Below are 19,224 nucleotides of genomic sequence, written 5' to 3' on the forward strand. Positions count from 1 at the left end.
GCACATTCATTGGTGAACATTGTCATTCTTGGTCATCTTTCTCCGCCAAACAGATCTGGGATGTCTGGCAGCTGGAGTCCTGCATCCGAGTCATCTGAGTCCACGTCGTCAGAATCCAGTGGTTCGTCTATGATATCGATGAGCTGCTGTGGCAGAACATCACCTGTGTACCACAGTGGTGCCATCCTTCAGCTCCCATCCATGGCCAACTCTTACGTCAGGAATATCTGGTTGAGCAATGTGAGCCCTCTTGCAGATTCCAACCTGATAGTTCATAGTGGAGGAATAAACCACCGTTTAGAGGCCATTTTTCCCCGCAAAGCAGGGGTTGGCCTTTTTCGGGAACCGTGGTTGTTGTTGCGTGGTTGTTGTTGTTTTTTGGTCCCCTTTTTGAAGCAATGTTTTACGGCCGGATGCCCTTCCTGACGCCAACCCTTTTTGCCGCCTTTAACGACAAACAGGGAATTACCAGTGAACTGGTACTCAATTAGCCGACCTCGGAAGGATGACAGGCTGAGTCAACCCCCCTGGCGTTAATTCAGCGATCGAACGGGATTCGAACCCAGGATCCTAGGATCCTAAGCCGGCACCCTAGCCGCTAACCCAACACCAGGGTCATAGTGGAGGAATATTAGCTAGAAATTGGCATGATGTGGGAAAATTTGGGGATAGAGATGAAAATTGGCTGAAATGACCTAAATACCCTATAAAAGATTTGCAGAAAGTTCCCCAAAATTCCTGGGGGTGGAAGGTACCTAACTTGCATATCTCCAAGATGGCCGATACCGGCGAAGGTAAAATTTATAACTTTTGAACCGAAGAGGACAGAAGCATATTTAACATGTCTATTTCCACTAATTTTAGGGTGGAGAATTTATTTCTGAGGTATTTTGGTGGCTACAGGGTCATTTAGAGGTCATTTTGGGTGGTAATGGGGTCATTTAGAGGTAAAAATATGCAAGTTATGGTAAAAAGTGGGTTATCATGGTAATATCATTACACTATATCATATTATTAACATTGGGTAATTTGGCTTTATTTGGTTATCAGTTCTAACATAATATGTTTTCTTATGTTGCAGGTCATGGAGGTAGGAGCGTGCTGTCTACTCTGCTCCCAGTCACTGGAGGATGGGCGAAATGTCAACCGCGTCACTGAGCTCGGACCACCTGCAATCATAGCCGCTAGCATTCGCAGAAATGATGGTGTAGCTGCAGCAATTGAACTTACCAATCCATTGTTTGTGCACAGTGACTGCCGTAAAAGATATACCCGTGAAACTAGTATTAAATAATATCTAAACAAACAGTGTGAAGAGACAAACTCCTATAGCAGCAATCCAACTTTTACGTTCACAATGTGCTGAGTCCTTTGACTTCTAAAAACATTGTCTATTCTGTGGTCTCGAGGCTAAGGCTCCGAAGAAGTCATTGGGGCATAAACGTGAACACAATGCCATCTATCACTACAACAACAACAAAAACATGCATTTTAACGCCATTTTCCCTGCAAGAGCGGGGGTTAGCCTTGCGGTCCCCATGACGATCTTCTCCATTTTGCCCTATTTTCTGCATCTCTCCTTGTTAACGCCCTTGCCCGCATTTCTTCTTCCACCATCTTTAGCCAAGTCTTTCTCGGTCTTCCCCGTCCTCTACTTCCTTCTACATTCATTTCCATCAATCTTCTCAACCAGTCACTTTCATCCTTCCTCAACACATGACCAAACCATCTCAACCTGTTCCTCTTCACAGCAACAATCACAGGCTCTATCCCCATCATCTTTCGCAATTCATCATTTGTCTTCCTCTCTCTCAACGACACTCCGCACATCCACCGAACCATTCGCATTTCCACCCTTTCCAGCCTTCGTTGCTGCTCTATATTCATGACCCATGTCTCGCTCCCATAAATCATAACACTTCTCACACATGCAGCATACACCTTTCCCTTCAGCTTCAACGACACTCCCCTCCTCATCAGCACGCCACTCAGTTCCCGAAACTTCTTTCATGCACATCTCACTCGAGCAACCGTTGCCGAGTCTGATCCACCTTCTCCATTCAGCATGTCTCCGAGGTAGCAAAATGTTTTCACACCTTCCAGCTTCACGCCGTCTCCAAGATCCAACTCAACATTTCCTCCATCTGCAGCTCCCTCTGTGCACACCTTACATTTGAATGTAGCTGCCACACTGGTTAATTACCCTCTCAGACCACTGCATTTTTGATGAACCCACTCAGCGCACATTGTACATTGAATGGAGTTCACTCCGACACCCTTCCTGCACACAGCACATGGCCACTTCCCAGTTCTTTCCACCTCACCACATGCTTTACCATTTGCCATCACCTTTGTCTTTCCTATATTCACCTTCAGACCTTTTGTCTCCATACATTCCTTCCACTTGTTCATCTTTTCCTTCAGTCCATCCATACTTTCCGCAATCAACACCAGATCATCTGCATACAACAACTCCCACGGTAAACCCTCCTTTACGGTCTGAGCCAGCACCTCCATCACAGCTACAAATAGTAGTGGACCTAGTACCGACCCCTGATGCTCTCCCACCTTCACCTCAAACTCACCACTGTTCCCGTCCTTCGTCCTTACAGCTCTGCGCGCTCTTTTGTACATTGCCATCACAACTCTGATCAACCATTCCTCCACTTCTAACTTCCTCAATGCCCATGTCAATACTTCGCGTGGAACCCTATTGAATGCTTTCTCCAGATCAACAAACCCAAGAAACAACTTCTTCCTCTTCTCCATGTGCTTCTCCTGCAAATGCCTCACAATAAAGAGCGCGTCTGTCGTTCCTCTTCCTGGCATAAATCCAAACTGCATTTCGTTGATCTTCACCTTCTTCCTTATCCTCCTCTCCAACACCATTTCCAATACCTTCATTCCATGCTCCAATAACTTTATCGCTCGGTACGAGCCACACTCTAGAGGGTCACCTTTCCCCTTGTATGGAGGGATGAGGGTATTCAGTTCCCAATCCACTGGAATGCAACCTTCTTTCACCACTAGATTACAGATCTCTGCCATTCTCTTCACACCCCAACTTCCTGCTGCCTTCAACATATCTCCCACAACTCCCGTCGGCCCTCCCGCTTTTCTACTCTTCATTGCTTTTATCGCTTCCTCAACTTCCTTCTCGGTTATCTTCTCTGCCGGGCCGAAAACTGGGTTACTCTCTATGTTGCCATCCCATTCATTCTCTGTATTCAACAGCATTTCCATATATCTTTTCCATCTTCCTTTAATTCCATCTGGGTCCACAACCATTTGTCCCACTTCATCATTCAAGCAACTCACCCCCATCACATCACACCTCTCTTTCGCTATCTGCTTTGCAATCCTGAATACCGCTCTCTGACCCTCTTCCGAATCCAAGCGTTTTCCAAACATTTTCCTGCATGTCTCCTGCGCCTTTGCTACCTCTTTCTTTGCAGCCTTCTTGGCTGCCTTATAACTTTCATGCTCTGCTTTTTCTGCTCCCGTACCCTTCGCCTTCTGCCACTCCTTGAACTTCTTCCTCTTCTCGTCAATCCTCTTTCCAACTTCATCATCCCTTCACCATGTTTCCGAGTGCCTCGGTGGTCCTTTTGTCCATCCACATACCTCACCAACGGCTCCCAACAGACTATATTTCATTGACATCCAACCACGTTCAAGCTCAACCACATCATCCTCTACCCGACTCAGCCTCTCTTTTAATGCCTCCCTTACTGTCACCTCTTTCAACCTCCACACCTTCATTCTCGGTTGGTACTTCACCCGCCGAGCTCTCCTCGCACCTTTCACCCTTATGTCGCAGACAACCAAGTGGTGCTGTGAAACAGCCTCCTCCCCCGGGATCACCTTTGTGTCCCGGAGGTGCCCCCTATCTCGCCTACGTACCATCAGGTAGTCAACAGTTGTCGTCGACCCACCTGACGTGTATGTAACAAGCTTATTATCCCCTTTCTGGAACTGAGTATTACAAATCAACAAATCAGCAAACTCCAAAATCCTTTCACCTTCTCCATTTCTCACACCATATCCGTAACCCCCATGAACTCCCTCAAAACCGTCCATACTCCTTCCCACATGTCCATTTAGGTCTCCTCCTACCACAACAACTTCCTCATCTTTCACGTTTTCCATCAGCTTCTCTATCGCACACCAGAACTTGTCCTTCTCTTCATCGCTCCGACCAACCTGCGGAGCATATCCCGAGATGACGTTCACCAAGAGCTTTCCAATCATCATTTTCACCATCATCAACCTATCACTCACTCTAGTCACACTCACCACACTGTCTACAAACTCCTCAGAAAACAGGACACCAACACCATTCATGCCCTCCAGGCACCCTTGCCACACAAACTTGTATTTCTGTCCCTGCCTGCCCTTCACCACTTCCCTTCCGTCTCGTCTCTTGCACACAACATATGTCCACTCTTCTTCTGATCAATACTTCCACCACTTCTCCTGATCTCCCTGTCATTGTCCCTACATTCCATGTCCCAAACCTCAGAAACCGATCTCCACTTCGGGCTGCACCCTGTCCATATGTAGTTGTAATTGTCATGGTTCTCTTTCTGAGGCAATGTTTTTATGGCCGGATGCCCTTCCTGACGCCAACCCTCTTAGTCACCTCTTACGACACGCAGGGATACGGTGTACCTATTCTAACCAGGGTACACACCGTACACACCGGTCCAAGTCAATTCATGTAAAAGCACAAGGATGGCTGAGTCGTCCTCCCAAATACATTACACATACAAGCTCCTCCACAAGCTTGAGATCACCATTGATAACAAAGAAAAGGTTCGTTTACACTGCACGTTAAGTAGCTAAGATGGCCAGGCGTACAGAATGTAAATGCAACACTTTCGAAGGTGAGATCCTCAGTGAGCAGAAGCACTCGGAGCCCTCAAGCACGTCGTGCAAACGAGCCTCAGGAAGCAGGAAAGGAGGCCTCAAGCACGTCGTGCAAACAAGCCTCAGGAAGCAGGAAAGGAGGTCTCAAGCACGTCGTGCAAACGAGCCTCAGGAAGCAAGAAAGGAGGCCTCAAGCACGTCGTGTCCATCTATCACTGTCGGACATTATCATTTGGTGAACGGATTGAGAACCGCGCAAAGGAGCTTGGTGATGGTGATGAAAATGCGAAACAGATTCTGATCAGACTAAGCAACATTATCGGCTTGGTTGCAGCGGAAGGGCGGTACCACAATAACTGCCGCGTCAATTTCTTCCGCAACAAGAAACCAAAATCGGAAAGAAATGTCTGCAAGGATAAAGCATTTGATTGTCTGACTGAGTTCCTTGAGCAAAATGACGAATGCCAGTATTCTATTAGTGCGCTTACAGATATCATGGAAGATCACCTTACTGAGGGAGTAGCAGGGTATTCAAGCAAAACATTACTAACTAAGTTGAAAGCACACTTCAAAGAATCCATACTTCCCTTCCATCTGCCATCAGATAACTCACCTGCCAGGAAAGGATAGCATAGTAGTATTCAGAGATGCATTCAGCAATATTGTACGTGATAAGTGGTACAAAGACAACCTAGGTGATCAGGGTTCCGAAAAAAAGCGTATAATTATGACAGCATCGAGGCTTGTATCCGCAGACATCAGAGAGATGGTCAATGATTGTGATATATACCCGTCGCCTTGTTCTCTAAGTACGATGGAGGCGGATACAGTTCCTGAAAGCCTTAACACATTGATTGCAGGTATCTTGAGTCAGACAGGCAAAAAGGTCTTCAATAGGGTAACTGAGAAAAAACGTTTATCTATAGAACAAATGATAATATCTGCAGTACGACCAAGGTCATATCTGTCACCATTTTTAATTGCACTTGGGGTCTATTTATACAGAAAATATGACTCAAGAATGATGATCATTTTGGATGGACACATTTGGGATGTGCTGTTCTTATGATGAGGCGAGGCGCTATCAAGCATTACTCCTCGCTGCAGGAACTCCATTTCCAGATAATGAGGAGGCATTCGTCCAGTTTGTGTTCGACAACGCGGACTGGAATGTATCATCATTGGATGGAAATAAATCATTCCATAGTATGGGGGGGGGGGGGGGGGGTTAAAGTGTACTACACCACACAGTAATACATCCTCACCTCATGTCCTGCGACTCAAACCCTTTATATACCGATATGTGAGGCTCTGGAGGAGCTTTCAGGCATGCGCTGTGAGACACAGACCAACACTCACTACATAAGGAACATGCTGAGTTGGGGCAGGCTCGACAGACTCAAGATGATCTGATCGAAAGAGGTTGGTTGGATGGCTCAAATCACACAATCCCTTTGAGTACAGAGACAAGTTGGTATCTATCTTCACTGGAGTTGAGGCGGATTCCAGTATAAACTGTGACAATGCTGTCACTATTGGCTCCGAACAGCACACGCAGATGATGGGGCAGAACTTTGCAGACTTGAAGCTACAGAAAAAGAAAAGAGTTCAGCCATTGTCAGCCATGCGCTCCACTGTCAAAGTGCGGAATGAGCCCTTGGTTGTCAATGAGCAGCAGATGCTGAACAGGATTCTGGCTGTTCTACAATCAAGCAATGACTTGAGAGATTTTGTTCAATATGAATTCGTGAACTTCGCCCCTGCTCTGTTCGATGCTGTGTCCAGTCGTAAGACAGCAAAGGCTGCTCTGAATCATATCCTTGACGTGAATTCACACCTAGTTGACTCAACAGTTATAGGCCCAGTTCCCATAGTTATAGATGGGGGTCACTTTCTGCACGCCGTTATATAGAATACACCTTGTACATATGCAGATGTGATACAAAGCTATGTGCAAAAGCATTACCCAAACCGCCTTGTCATCGTGGTCTTTGATTGGTATGGTGCTCAACTCAGCACCAAGGTTGTCGAGCAGTCCAGGAGAGCCAGCAAGGTTACATCTGCAGCCATTGCTGTATCACCACAGATCAACACATCCACAACACAAGCAGAGTTTCTGGGGAATGGAGCAAACAAGACATCGCTGATGAAGTTGGTCTCAACAGAGCTGAGGGCTGTTGGCATTCTTACCCGTCATGCAGAAGCTGATGCTGATAACCTCATTGTCAGCACAGCTCTTGAGTACAGCAATGTCGATCTGGGGATTCATGTTGTCTCCAAAGATGCAGAGGTCATGATATCTCTGCTTCATCGTAAGCCATCCGGTGAGTCGATCATACTCATTAATCCTCAATCGGGTGGGGTGGAGCCTAAGTATGTAGATATTGACAAGCTCCAAGTTTCTCTGGGCCCTTTGAAGGAAGTGATTATTTTCGCCTATGCCTTCACGGGGACTGACACGACATCAGCAGCATACCGCCGAGGTAAGGCTCAAGCGTGTTAGCTGCTGAGAAACAGATCCACTCTGAGAGACGAGATGTCTATATTCTATAAGAAGGACGCATCTCAGGAAGAGATCGGTGTTGCGGGTGAGCATTTCTTTCTTGCCTGGTATGGTGCCGAAAAATTTGCCTCACTAAACAATGCTCGGTTCTTCAAGCTTAAGCAAATGATTGTGAAGCAGTCTGTGACAAATGTCATGAACCTCGCTGTCCTCCCTCCCACATCTGGTTCAGCCAAGCAGCATAGTCTGTGGGCATATCCACTGATTCAGCAGTGCCAGGGTGTTAAGCTTGATTGTACCCAGTGGGGCTGGGAGATGCGGGCGGATGTACTTTGTCCAGTGGGTTCAGCAAACCCATCTGCCCCTGAGAGACTCCTGGAACTCATATTCTGCAACTGTAAAATGGGATGCAAGACAGCCTCTTGCAAGTGCAGGAAGGCAGGTCGTGCATGCACACCAATGTGTGAAACATGTCTAGGAGAGAACTGTTATAATGCCCCAGTTGTTGAGGAGATTGATTAGATTACCTTAAATCCCCTTGTACTTGCACTTGCTTGCTTACTTACTTGCTTGTAGTACGGAAGATAAGCTCTCATATTATAACAATTGTGCATTTTATGAGAAAAGCATGAAATTTCTAACATAGTTAGTGCATACCCATACCATAAGGTTTATTTTCAGATGTGGAGGGAAGTCAGATTTGACCTCTGAGGACCGTGAGAGTTCGAGGACCGTGAGAGTTAAAATCCAAAATGGCCACCAGTCCACCATGTCTAATGTTCAAACGTGCTTAATTTTGGAACCAAACAGTGTAGAAAAACATTATAGGTGTCATTTCCAACTAAATTGGGGCTGCCCATTCATTTGGTGATACTTTTGAGATCGACAGAACGGAAGGACATGCATTTAGGTCAAGGTCAAGGTCAAATTATGTTAAATATCTATTTTTATGATACTGCAGTTGGAACTTCTATTGGAAAAAGTTCATTTGAACATTTAAAACTTTATTTTTTCAGGTACAGGGATAGGTACAGAACACCCAAAGACCAGAAATGATGAAAAAAGTGTTTACACTGCAAGGAATGATGCAATAACCTCTGAAAAAATAACTGTAGTTAACCAAGTATGTCCACAAAAGCTTACATTACATCAAGTGCAATGATGAAAATTGGTAATGATCAAAATCTAACAGTCTCCAGAACAGAAGCACAGTGCAGTGCACTTGAGTGCAGCTTTGGCACACTTGCAGCGTCCAGTGTAGCCTTTCTTGCAGCCACAGTGGATCAATTCATGGCACGATTTTGATGCTTCAGGGAGAGTGGTCCAAAGAGGCTGCCACCCAGTTGTCTCCTTTGTCCAGCCCCAGTCAGATGGGTCTGGCATCTCTGGATCCATGACCAATGCCTGGTTCCAACAGTTGGCCTGGTAGCAAGTGCGCTTGATGTGCTGCTTGAGTGCTGATTGGGTTGGAGGAATGTTCTCTAGAGTTCTACACTTCTGTGTGAAGAGCTGTTTCCTGCCATCATTCACTTCCGTGCTCTCACTGGTTCAGTCGTACATCAGCACCAAAAATCGCTCTAGCAGTAATATTGAGCCTCCACTGACCTCACTTGGCATGCCTAGGAGTTAATTGAAAGCATCATTCACCTCTGGGAAAGACTTCCAAGTTTCCCAGGCAGTCTTCTTTCCTCTGCCAGCGAATGCAGATACAGTATCACACCCGGTGAAAGCGTGAAAGACTGGGAGAGTCAGACACTGTGTTGGATTCAATGTGGCAACCATTTCGTGAACAGCTATGTACCGAAAGCTTGACCCGACACCAAAGGCAACCAACAGCTCATCAGGAGCTGTCTTGCTGAATGAAGCCACAGCCAGTACCACCACATCAGTATCAACGGTACTTATGGTCACCTTCTTACACCCCTTTTGCACAGCATCTGTCACATGCAGAAGTAGACGAGTGTCAGCCTCCTCTCGCGAACATGGGGCAAGGTGGGCCAAGTATGACTCAGCAGGAGAGCAGAGGACTTCACTTCCATCTGTTGCATACAGTTCCTTGCGCTCGGCTAGAGGAAGATGAACAGCTTCGCGTGACAGGAAAGCAAACTATTCGGTTTTGTTCTCATCGACCCGAAGGAAGGTTTATATTCAGATCTGGCGATCTCAAAAGTATCACCAAATGAATGGGCATCCCCAATTTAGTTGGAAATGACACCTATAATGTTTTTCTACACTATTTGGTTCCAAAATTAAGCGCGTTTGAACATTAGACCCGGTGGACTGGTGGCCATTTTGGATTTGACCTCTCACAGTCCTCAGAGGTCAAATCTGACTTCTCTCCACATCTGAAAATAAACCTTATGGTATGCACTAACTATGCTAAAAATTTCATGCTTTTCTCATAAAATGCACAATTGTTGTTATCCGCTGTACTATTGTATTCCCTTGGACGCACTAAATAATTGAATTGTTTTGTATGCTTAGTATGCTAAAAAAACCCCACGACAGCTTAACACAACCAATTACCTGTTGTTTATATTAAAATCTGGTATGAATTCAGAAGTGTCATTTATTATTCTATAACAATTGGTTCCACAATTATCACAAGTATCACAATTACAGCTTTTTAGTGGTGGCAATCTTCAACATATGCAAATTTAGGTGCCTAATTTGCCTAATTTGACCCCCTCAATGACCCTGTAGCCACCCAAAAACCTCGGAAATGAGTTCTCCACCCTAAAATTAGTGGAACTAGACATGTTAAATATGCTTCTATCCTCTTCGGTTCAAAAGTTATAAATTTTACCTTCGCTGGTGTCGGCCATCTTGGAAATATGCAAATTAGGTACCTTCCACCCCCAGGAATTATGGGGAATTTTCTGCAAAGCTTTTATAGGGTACTAGCAGAAGTACCCGGCATTGCAGGGCGGGGAACGGGGGGGGAGGGGAGGGGAGGGGAACGGGGGGGAGGGGAGTAGAGGGGGGGGGAGGGGAAAAGAGGGGGGAGGGGGATGGGGGGAGGGGAGGGGAGGAGAGGGGGGAGGGGAGGGATGGGAGGGGGAGAGGGAGGTTGGGAGGGGGGAGGGTGGTGGGGTGGGAGGGGGGAGGGTGGAGGGTGGTGGGGGGGGGGCGGAGGGTGGGAGGGGAGAGGGTGGTGGGGTGGGAGGGGAGAGGGTGGTGGGGTGGGAGGGGGAGGGTGGAGGGTGGTGGGGGGGGGGCGGAGGGTGGGAGGAGAGAGGGGGGAGGGTGAGGGGGAGAGGGGGGAGGAGGAGGGGGAGGGGGAGGGGAGGAGGGTGGAATGGGGGAGGGGGAGGTGGAGGGGGAAAAGGGAGGGGGAGGGGGAAAGGGATGGGGAGGGGGAAAGGGAGGGGGAGGGGAGAAGGGGAGGGGGTAGGGTGGAGGGGGAATGGAGAACGGAGGGGGGAGGGGGAAGGTTGGAGGGAAGGGGAGGGCCAGTCAACAATGACGTTGCAGTTCTCATGGTCGGAGAGCAGCACAACAATTGCGACATCGTCCTGCATCTTCGCAACAGCACGAAGCGGATTTTGGAGACTCACCGATCCTGTGACGCCCTCCAGTACCGCGTTGCCGGGCGGGGGAAGGGAGACCCGTACATTCCCAACCCGTACATTCGCCCTCTCGACTCAAGCTCACTCGGACAAAAGCCTCGCATAAATTACACCGTGAAGGCCCAATGGCCATGTCTATGCCACAAATCAAGTACGTGAGTGAGTCGGGCGCACTGAATTGAAAATATATAGAACGCTCATACTCCGTGAAAAGTGAAGCCGCCGTGACGCCCCATCTTGGTTAGCACGACTGGACTAACTCGCTTCGCGGATCTCGTTTGTTTTGAACGTGTGAATTACGTGCGAACGCGTAACTGTGAGTTTATGGCGGCAAGGAACATCACGTGATCGCTCTGAGCGAATCAGCGTGCTGCTCTGCCACCTGCTCAGATTCCGTGTATAATATTCCTCGCTGAAATGCGCTGAGGTAAATATGAATAAAAAATATGGATCTCGTAAAGATGAAAGGAAAAAAAACCTATGTGGTGTGAATGGCAATGTTCCTCGCTGAAATGTGAAAAAACGCAATCGCTTTTCGCTCTGAAATACGTGCGAACGCGTAACTGAGTTTATGGCGGCAAGGAACATCACGTGATCGCTCTGAGCGAATCAGCGCGCTGCTCTGCCACCGCCTCAGATTCCGTGCATAATATTCCTCGCTGAAATGCGCTGAGGTAAAAATATGGTAAAAAAATATTATGAAATATTTTTTTTTAGGTCGGCCATGTTCTTCCCAGGCTCAATGGCCATGTCTATGCCAAATATCAAGCACGTGAGCCTCTCCGTTTAGGAGTCTATCGGTAACATCACACACACACACACACACACACACACACACACACACACACACACACACACACACACACACACACACACACACACACACAAACTGTGTTTTATATATTTTTTTTTATAGGGTATTTAGGTCATTTCAGCCAATTTTCATCTCTGTCCCCAATTTTTCTCACCTAAAATTATTTTTCCTCCACTATAACCATTCTTTGCATTTCGTCGATCCAAATGATCCAACGCTGCACACAAACCAGGTGGAAGGTTCATGGGCGAATGTCAAGGCCAATTCCGGAACATGCATGGCACTTTGATGGCTTATTTCAATCATATCTGCAGGAATTTATGCGGCGAAAACAGCATCAAGAAAATCAGTTTGGAAATATTTTGTATTGGATCACGCATTATTATTTAAAACGTTTCAAATCATGTTTCACGTTTAAAATCACGTTTAACATGATTAACATGACATGATCGTTTAACACGATCACGTTTAAAATCATGTAAAACTGTTTAAAAATAAGCATTATTTTTATCATGTTTTGTTGTGAAATATATGTTGTTTTATAATTGTTCGTTTTCATTTAATTTTCGAAAATTGCGGAATTTAACGCGGGAAAGGTAATAATCGCCAGCAAAACCTTATCTCATAAAATTCCATTTTGACTACCTTCACTCTTCAGCAAAACCTGCTTACATCATAAAATCCCGTTTTGACTACCTTCACTCTTCAGCAAAACCTGCTTACATCATAAAATCCCGTTTTGACTACCTTCAGCAAAACCTTCTTACCTCATAAAATGCACAACTTCAACGTTACGTTCGTTCACTTCACCACGCGAACTACTTTTATTTTATCATGCAAACGATAGAACTAAATATTTTGAATTCGTTACAGAGGACTCGTCACTTCCGACTCATTCCACGGTCCAATGACATTTCGAGGTTTTGATGTTGTTGTTGTTTTTTTCTTTGTGGTAAGGAAGTCAAAGCCAACCAAAGTTGTGTTCCACTACCAGTAAGCTTACTATCGCTTGCCAAGCCAGCCGTTCCTTATAAACCGTTTCGTTTGAGTGCTTGCTTGGGTGCACGCCAAGGTTAATCTCTTATCGAGCAACTTGAACATTTTCAGTATCCTCCTCTTTCAACGCTGTATTCTGGTATAGTTCTACCACAAACTATAACAGTATGGTGATTAGAAATGGCTCCAAATCCAATGAGCAATAAAGCAACAATGGAACTACTGTGAGATGAGAATGCGAAGTAAATATATGCTGATTTGGGCAGTGTATAGGCAACGAATCGCTGTCTCGCATGCGACCGGAAGTTTATGTTTAGCAATGTCGAGGTAGGACAAGGCCATTGTGAATTTGATAGGTTTGACAATGTGTTCAGCCTGAACTGCATGAAAATCAAAATTCCGGCAGTCGGAGTCAGCCTTCCTCCTGATGATGTTGTGGGTGGGGTCAGGCCAGGAGTCCAACCAATGGGCGGAAAGAGAGAAACATAGGGAACTGCTGCTGTATTTTCTTTTCACTTATTCCTCAATAAAGAATTTCATCTTAGAGCATGGAGTGTGTTCCATTACCAATCAGCTTACATCGGTTTGCGGCCATGGCGGCGTAGTTGGCAGTTCGTTACAGGAAGTTGAAAAATCCCCGGTGTGGCAAATGTCACGTTTCGTTTGTCTATTGTCTTGGCAAGTGATGTTTTTACAATTCCAACTTTGGAGTTTGAACACCGTATTTTGTGGATAATTACAAACCAGTACATTAGGCTCTTCCAAGAACAGATCAGGAAAGACATTCTCACGTGTTGCGAGTTCGAGTCCCGGTAAGTACGATTGTTTGTTGTACAATTGTGTGATGTATAATACAATATTGTTTAATCGGTTGTGTAATTGCAAGTGAAACTAATTTTGCGTTGAATAAACCGCACGGTACGAAACACCATCAGACTGCAGTTCGATTATTATGATTAACACTGGTGGAAGGTCGAAATGAAATGAAATGAAGTGCAGTTTATTAATTATTGTACTGTACTCCCCTTGTAGTCGATTGTACTATGCCTTCCTCCCATTGCAGTGCACCTACTGTACCAACATCTGCAGAACTATGTACTGTATTCATATTGCAGTGTACCTACTGTACCTACATCTGTGGAATAATGTACTGTACTCCCACTGCATTGTACTTACTGTACCAACATCAGTAGAACAATGTTTGTACCGTAGTGAAATAAATTTTTATTTACTAGTACCGACTGCAAAGCCGCAATGAGCCGGCGAAGCCAAAGCCTCTTGCCACTATTTTACCCATCACTATGGCATCAGTAGGTTCGGTAGTTGGTAGTAGGTAGGTGTAGTAGGTACCGTACCTGGTAAGACTTGGTAAAAGAGAAGAGCAGACAGTCCTCCCCAATGGCAATACCTGCATACAATAAATGTCACAAGAAGCTCAAGGAAGTAACGATATGATGTGCTAGCCTAAGGCCTATTTTAAGAAATTTTAACTGGGCTTAACATACGTTTTCACAGTAAGTGTGTAGTCTTCTAACTTCAGTCGCTGTCAGGTGCCAGGGCTGGTTCTCTGACTCTCCGGGCACGGCAGCTTCCTCCACCAGAAGACGTTAGCTTGCAGTGATTAATTCGGTGAATTCCGTCTCAACTTCGGATATTTCCGGCCGTGAAAAACTATCCGTATTTCTAAACTAAATGTGTAAACCGCTTATACCATATTTCTGGCCGTGAAAAACTATCCCATACGGCCACGAGATTTCTAAAAAATAATTCTTCGTCAATGTTAGAATATTTGACACCGTTTTCACCCTCCGAAACGCGTAATAATATTTTTTCAAATGCTCGAATCTCATTGGTTCTGGTGTTTGATGACGATTTTCGTTGAAGATAACGAGGTTGGTGTTAACGTATTTTAATTACTAATTAGAGGTTTCATTAGATTGTGAATCAAAGAACGACGGGTGAAACAAACTCCTATTGAACTTTTTCGCAATTGTTTTATGCAAACTTCCGCATCCGGTCGATGGCGGCCACCATTGAGTGATTTCATTTTAGAAATATTTTTGCAAATGCTCGACTCTCATTGGGTCCGGTGTTTGGTGACGCGTTTTGTTGAAGATAACCAGGTCCGTGCGGGCTGATGTTGGTCTTAATTAATTTTATTAATACATTGGAGGTGCATAAGATTGTGAATCAAACGATGACGGGTGAAAGAAACTCCTAATGAACGTTTTAAATTTGTTATGCATACTTCCGCATCCGCAAGATGGCGGCCTCCACTGCGCTTCGGATTCTCGAGCCAAGGCATAATCAGGTTTTCAACATAATACGTACTCGTTTATTGACAACACCGGCTTCGCCGGCTATTACAAAGCCTTGAATAAAAATATTTTGAAAACAAAATTAATAAAAGGAGCTTAAAATAAGGGAAAGTGGTCCAAGTGCATTTTGCAACACCTAAGATTGGTAATTCATACAAACCACAAGGCCAACATTCCCCAATTTGTCATGCAGGAAATATTTAAATACATATTTCATTGAATTTCCCCAGGCAATGCTGGCTACTTCAGCTAGTCATCAAATAAAATAGGTTCAGGATGCACATAGACCAAATTGCTGAAAAACAAAATGAGTTTTCTCTGTATTTAATGACAAACTATTTGCCTTTAGCCACTCAGAAACCTGCTCAAATTATATAATTATTGAGTGTATCCAATAAAATATTTACATCACAAGGAGTAAAAAAAAGTTTTGAATCGTCAGCAAATACAACGAAGGACAGTACATTAGAGGTTTTATGAAAATCATTAATATGCATAACAAACAAAAGGGGACCAAAGATAGATCCATGTGCAACCCCATACGCCACTGATCACCTGTTGGTTCTATTTAAGATCACAAATCATTTTCTGTTAAACAGGTAGCTTTTAAACCATTCTAGAGCTATTGCTCTAATTACTTCCGCCACCAAAGGTGGATGGAGGTTGTGTTTTCACCCGTAGTCTGTCTGTCTGTTTGTCTGTTAGTTTGTTTGTGAACAAAATATCTCAAAACGTTGTGGACGGATTCGGTCGAAATTTGGCAGAGATGTAGCGTGTGTGACAAAGACGAAATTATTAGATTTTAGTGAAGATCCGGATTCGGATTCGGATCCGGCTACTATAATTTTTTGAAGTAATTCTTCAACATTGGGATATAGGGCCAAAAACGATGCATGGCAGGATATCTCAAAAAGTTGTGGACGGATTTGGACGAAATTTGGTGGACCGGTTGGGTGTCTGACAAGGACGATTCCATTCGATTTTGGTGAAGATCTGAATATAGATTCGGATATGGGAATTATTTAATTTTTTAAGTAGTTATGACTAACTTCCCTGCAAATGTCTGCTGCTCTTCTTCTGCTCCAATCGGTTCTTCTGATCACGTGCTTGTTAAAGTGGACATCTCTCTGGCCATTCTCAGAGAGCCTCCTCAGTGCCGACGAGTCTGGCATTTTACTCAGGCTGACTGGCACGGTCTGCAAGCAGCCATCAATCATCTGGACTGGTCTACCATCTCTACTGCCTCTGACATAAATTCTTCCTCGGAATTCTCCCAAAGCAAACTGCTCTTTCTCATGCACAGATTTATCCCATCTCGTCTTCAGTTGTCTTACCCTTCCTCCCATCCATGGTACACTGAATCTTGTGGTGAGGCAGTTGCCCTGAAACAACTTGCCTTTGCCTCTTGGAAAGCAAATCCAACTGAAGGCAATCTCAGTTCCTTCCACCAAGCTCGGAACAAGTGTGTGTCTACCCTCAGGAGTGCCAGGAAGCACTATCTCTCCACACTCAAGATTGAACTCTCAAACCTGTCTCCTTCCTCCAAATCCTGGTGGTGTCTGGTCAAATCCGTTTCTGGTGTTTGTTCCCCCTCCATCCCCTCCCTTACCTCAAATGGCTACACAGTTGACACCGCACGTGACAAAGCCGAATGCCTCAACTCTGTGTTTGCCTCAAAATCTTGTGTCCCAAACCCATCTCTCTCTGTTCCCACCTTTCCCAGTCGAACCCAAACTGCTCCTGGACTCTGTGACCTTCTCTCCTGACAAGGTGGAGAATTACCTGTCAAACCTCGTCTCTGATTCTGCAACTGGACCAGACGGCATCAGCCCACGGGTCCTAAAATCCTGCTCTGCCACTCTATCTCACCCTCTCTCTGTTCTTTTCACCTTCTCTTTTGCTCAAGGTCATCTGCCAGCATCTTGGAAATCAGCAAACATTACCGCTTTACACAAAAAAGGTGCAAAAACAGATCCTTGCAACTCCAGACCAATCAGCCTGCTTCCAATTATCAGCAAAGTCATGGAATCCATCATTGCTTCGGATATGAAATCCTTCCTCTTCTCCAATGGCTTGATCTCTGATCATCAATTTGGATTTAGACCAGGTCATTCTACTCTGGACATGTTGCTTCTGCTGTCTCAACAATGGATGGAGGTCCTCAATGCCAAACAGGAAATCACAGCTGTCTCACTTGACATATCACGTGCCTTCGATACGGTCTGGCACCCAGCTCTGCTCACCAAACTCTCCTCCTATGGTATCCATGGAAATCTCCACTCATGGCTTGCGGACTTCCTCTCTGGTCAAAGGCAACGTGTGGCCCTGAATGGATTTCTCTCATCTCCCCTGCCTGTTCTGGCTGGAGTTCCCCAAGGTAGTGTTCTGGGCCCTGTGCTATTTCTGGTCTTCATCAATGATCTCTCAGACTCTCTGGGAAATCCTCTCTATCTCTTTGCTGATGACTCCACTATCTGCCGCTTCATTCCTCATCCCTCAGATCGGCAGTCTGCAGCCTCCTCACTCTCTGCAGACCTGGAAAAAATCACAGACTGATCAAACAAGTGGAACATGTCTTTCAATCCTGACAAATCGCACACTCTTTCAATGTCTCTCCGAAAGGACCGACTGGAAAACCCTCCTATCTTCTTTCTCAACAATCCTCTCCAAGAAGTTCTGTCGCTCAAGCTTTTGGGTCTCACTATCTGCCATGATCTTTCTTAGGAAAACCACATTTCCGAGCTGGCCTCCAAAGCCAGTCGCCGACTGGGCATCCTCCGTCATGCGAAGTCCTTCCTTGGCACACCTGAGCTCCTCACCACACACAAGGCTTTCATCCGCAGCTCATTGGAATACTGTTCCCCTCTCTGGGCTGGTGCTCCTGCCTCACACCTAACTCGGCTTCACGCTGTTGAAACCAAAGCTTTCAGAATCATTGGAATCTCCTGCGATGAAGATAACTCTGAGGGCCTTTCACTCACTCACCGCAGGCAGGTTGGTGGTCTTTCTGTCTTCTACCGACTCCTCTCCGGCCTTGCTCCCCCAGCTCTCTGTGCTCTGTCCCCCCAATATTCCTTCAGGTCGCACAAGATCTGCGTGCAAACCTTTTATGGTTAAACTGCCAAAATCTAGGGTCTCTGCTCACCTTCACTCTTTCATTCCCCTTTTCTCCCGCCTCTGGAACAAACTCCCCCACTCCCTTCAATCCCACTACTCCCTCCAGGTCTTTAAAACAGCTGTTCACCACCATCTCTTATCTTCCCCCATCCAAAACCTTGATCGTTTCTACCCCCGCTAATTCACCCCAGATACTTTTTTTTTTTTTTTTTGGGAAATTCCAACTTCTTTTCTGGAAGTCCTTGCAGTGTTGTTATGTTTTATACCTCTCCCACCTCCCCCAAAGCCCTCCCCCTCCCACATTTCTCCCATTGTCCCTGCTCTCAAATGTTGTCTTTGTGACCTTCCCCCTCTCTCCCCATCTTGTCTGCCGCTCCCCTTATTTTTTGTTTTGTGTGTCGGTTTGACTTTTTGTGTCATTAATGTTAGCTCTTTCACGAGCCTCGATTTTGTATACAAAAAATAAAAAATAAATAAAAAATAAATTAATAAATAAGTGATTCTTCACCATTGGGAGATAGGGCCAAAAACTATACATAGCGGGATATCTCAAAAAGGTATGGATGGATTTGGACGAAACTTGTTGGACAGGTTGTGTGTGTGACAAGGTAGAATCGATTCAATTTTGGTGAAGATCCTGATCTGGATCCAGCTAGTAGAATTTTTGAAATGATTCTTCACCATTAAGTGTTATGGCCAACCAGGTGGAGGTATGCTCTCTACTGAGTGCCGTTCTAGTTTGATAATGTGATTGTTTGGGCAAAATAATATTATGATTAGTTGTATCAAAAGCCTTAGAGAAGTCTAGGAAAACGCAAACTGTGTTTTCCAATTGATCAATTGCTTGTGCCACTTTGTCTCTGAATATTAATAAGGCATGTTTGGTGATGTGTTTTATCAATATAGTGACAGAGGCAAGGTGTAGCACCAATGACATGATGCCTACACCAGAGAAATGTAGGGTAATGTGGATAGCATGGTTTCGCAAACGATTATGTTCTCTTCAACTAGTGACCATTGGTGTTTCCTTGGAAAGTA

General features: G+C 45.2%; 2 protein-coding genes across 3 annotated transcripts in view; one reads left to right on the plus strand and one right to left on the minus strand.

The window, feature by feature from the left end:
• The window catches only part of CENPL (centromere protein L), a 30,511-nt gene extending 17,862 nt beyond the window's left edge, over positions 1–12,649 (minus strand). Inside the window, exon 1 of the mRNA XM_068125043.2 lies at positions 12,523–12,649. The gene's annotated coding sequence lies outside the window, so the exon portion shown is untranslated. The remainder of the gene's footprint in view (positions 1–12,522) is intronic.
• A 549-nt stretch (positions 12,650–13,198) lies between these two features.
• The window catches only part of DARS2 (aspartyl-tRNA synthetase 2, mitochondrial), a 35,639-nt gene continuing 29,613 nt past the window's right edge, over positions 13,199–19,224 (plus strand). For both annotated transcript variants that reach the window (XM_068125035.2, XM_068125037.2), the window contains exon 1: positions 13,199–13,563. The gene's annotated coding sequence lies outside the window, so the exon portion shown is untranslated. The remainder of the gene's footprint in view (positions 13,564–19,224) is intronic.

The sequence above is a fragment of the Myxine glutinosa genome, chromosome 8 (genome assembly GCF_964187855.1).
Source record: "Myxine glutinosa chromosome 8, kmMyxGlut1.1, whole genome shotgun sequence".
Lineage (NCBI taxonomy): Eukaryota > Metazoa > Chordata > Myxini > Myxiniformes > Myxinidae > Myxine > Myxine glutinosa.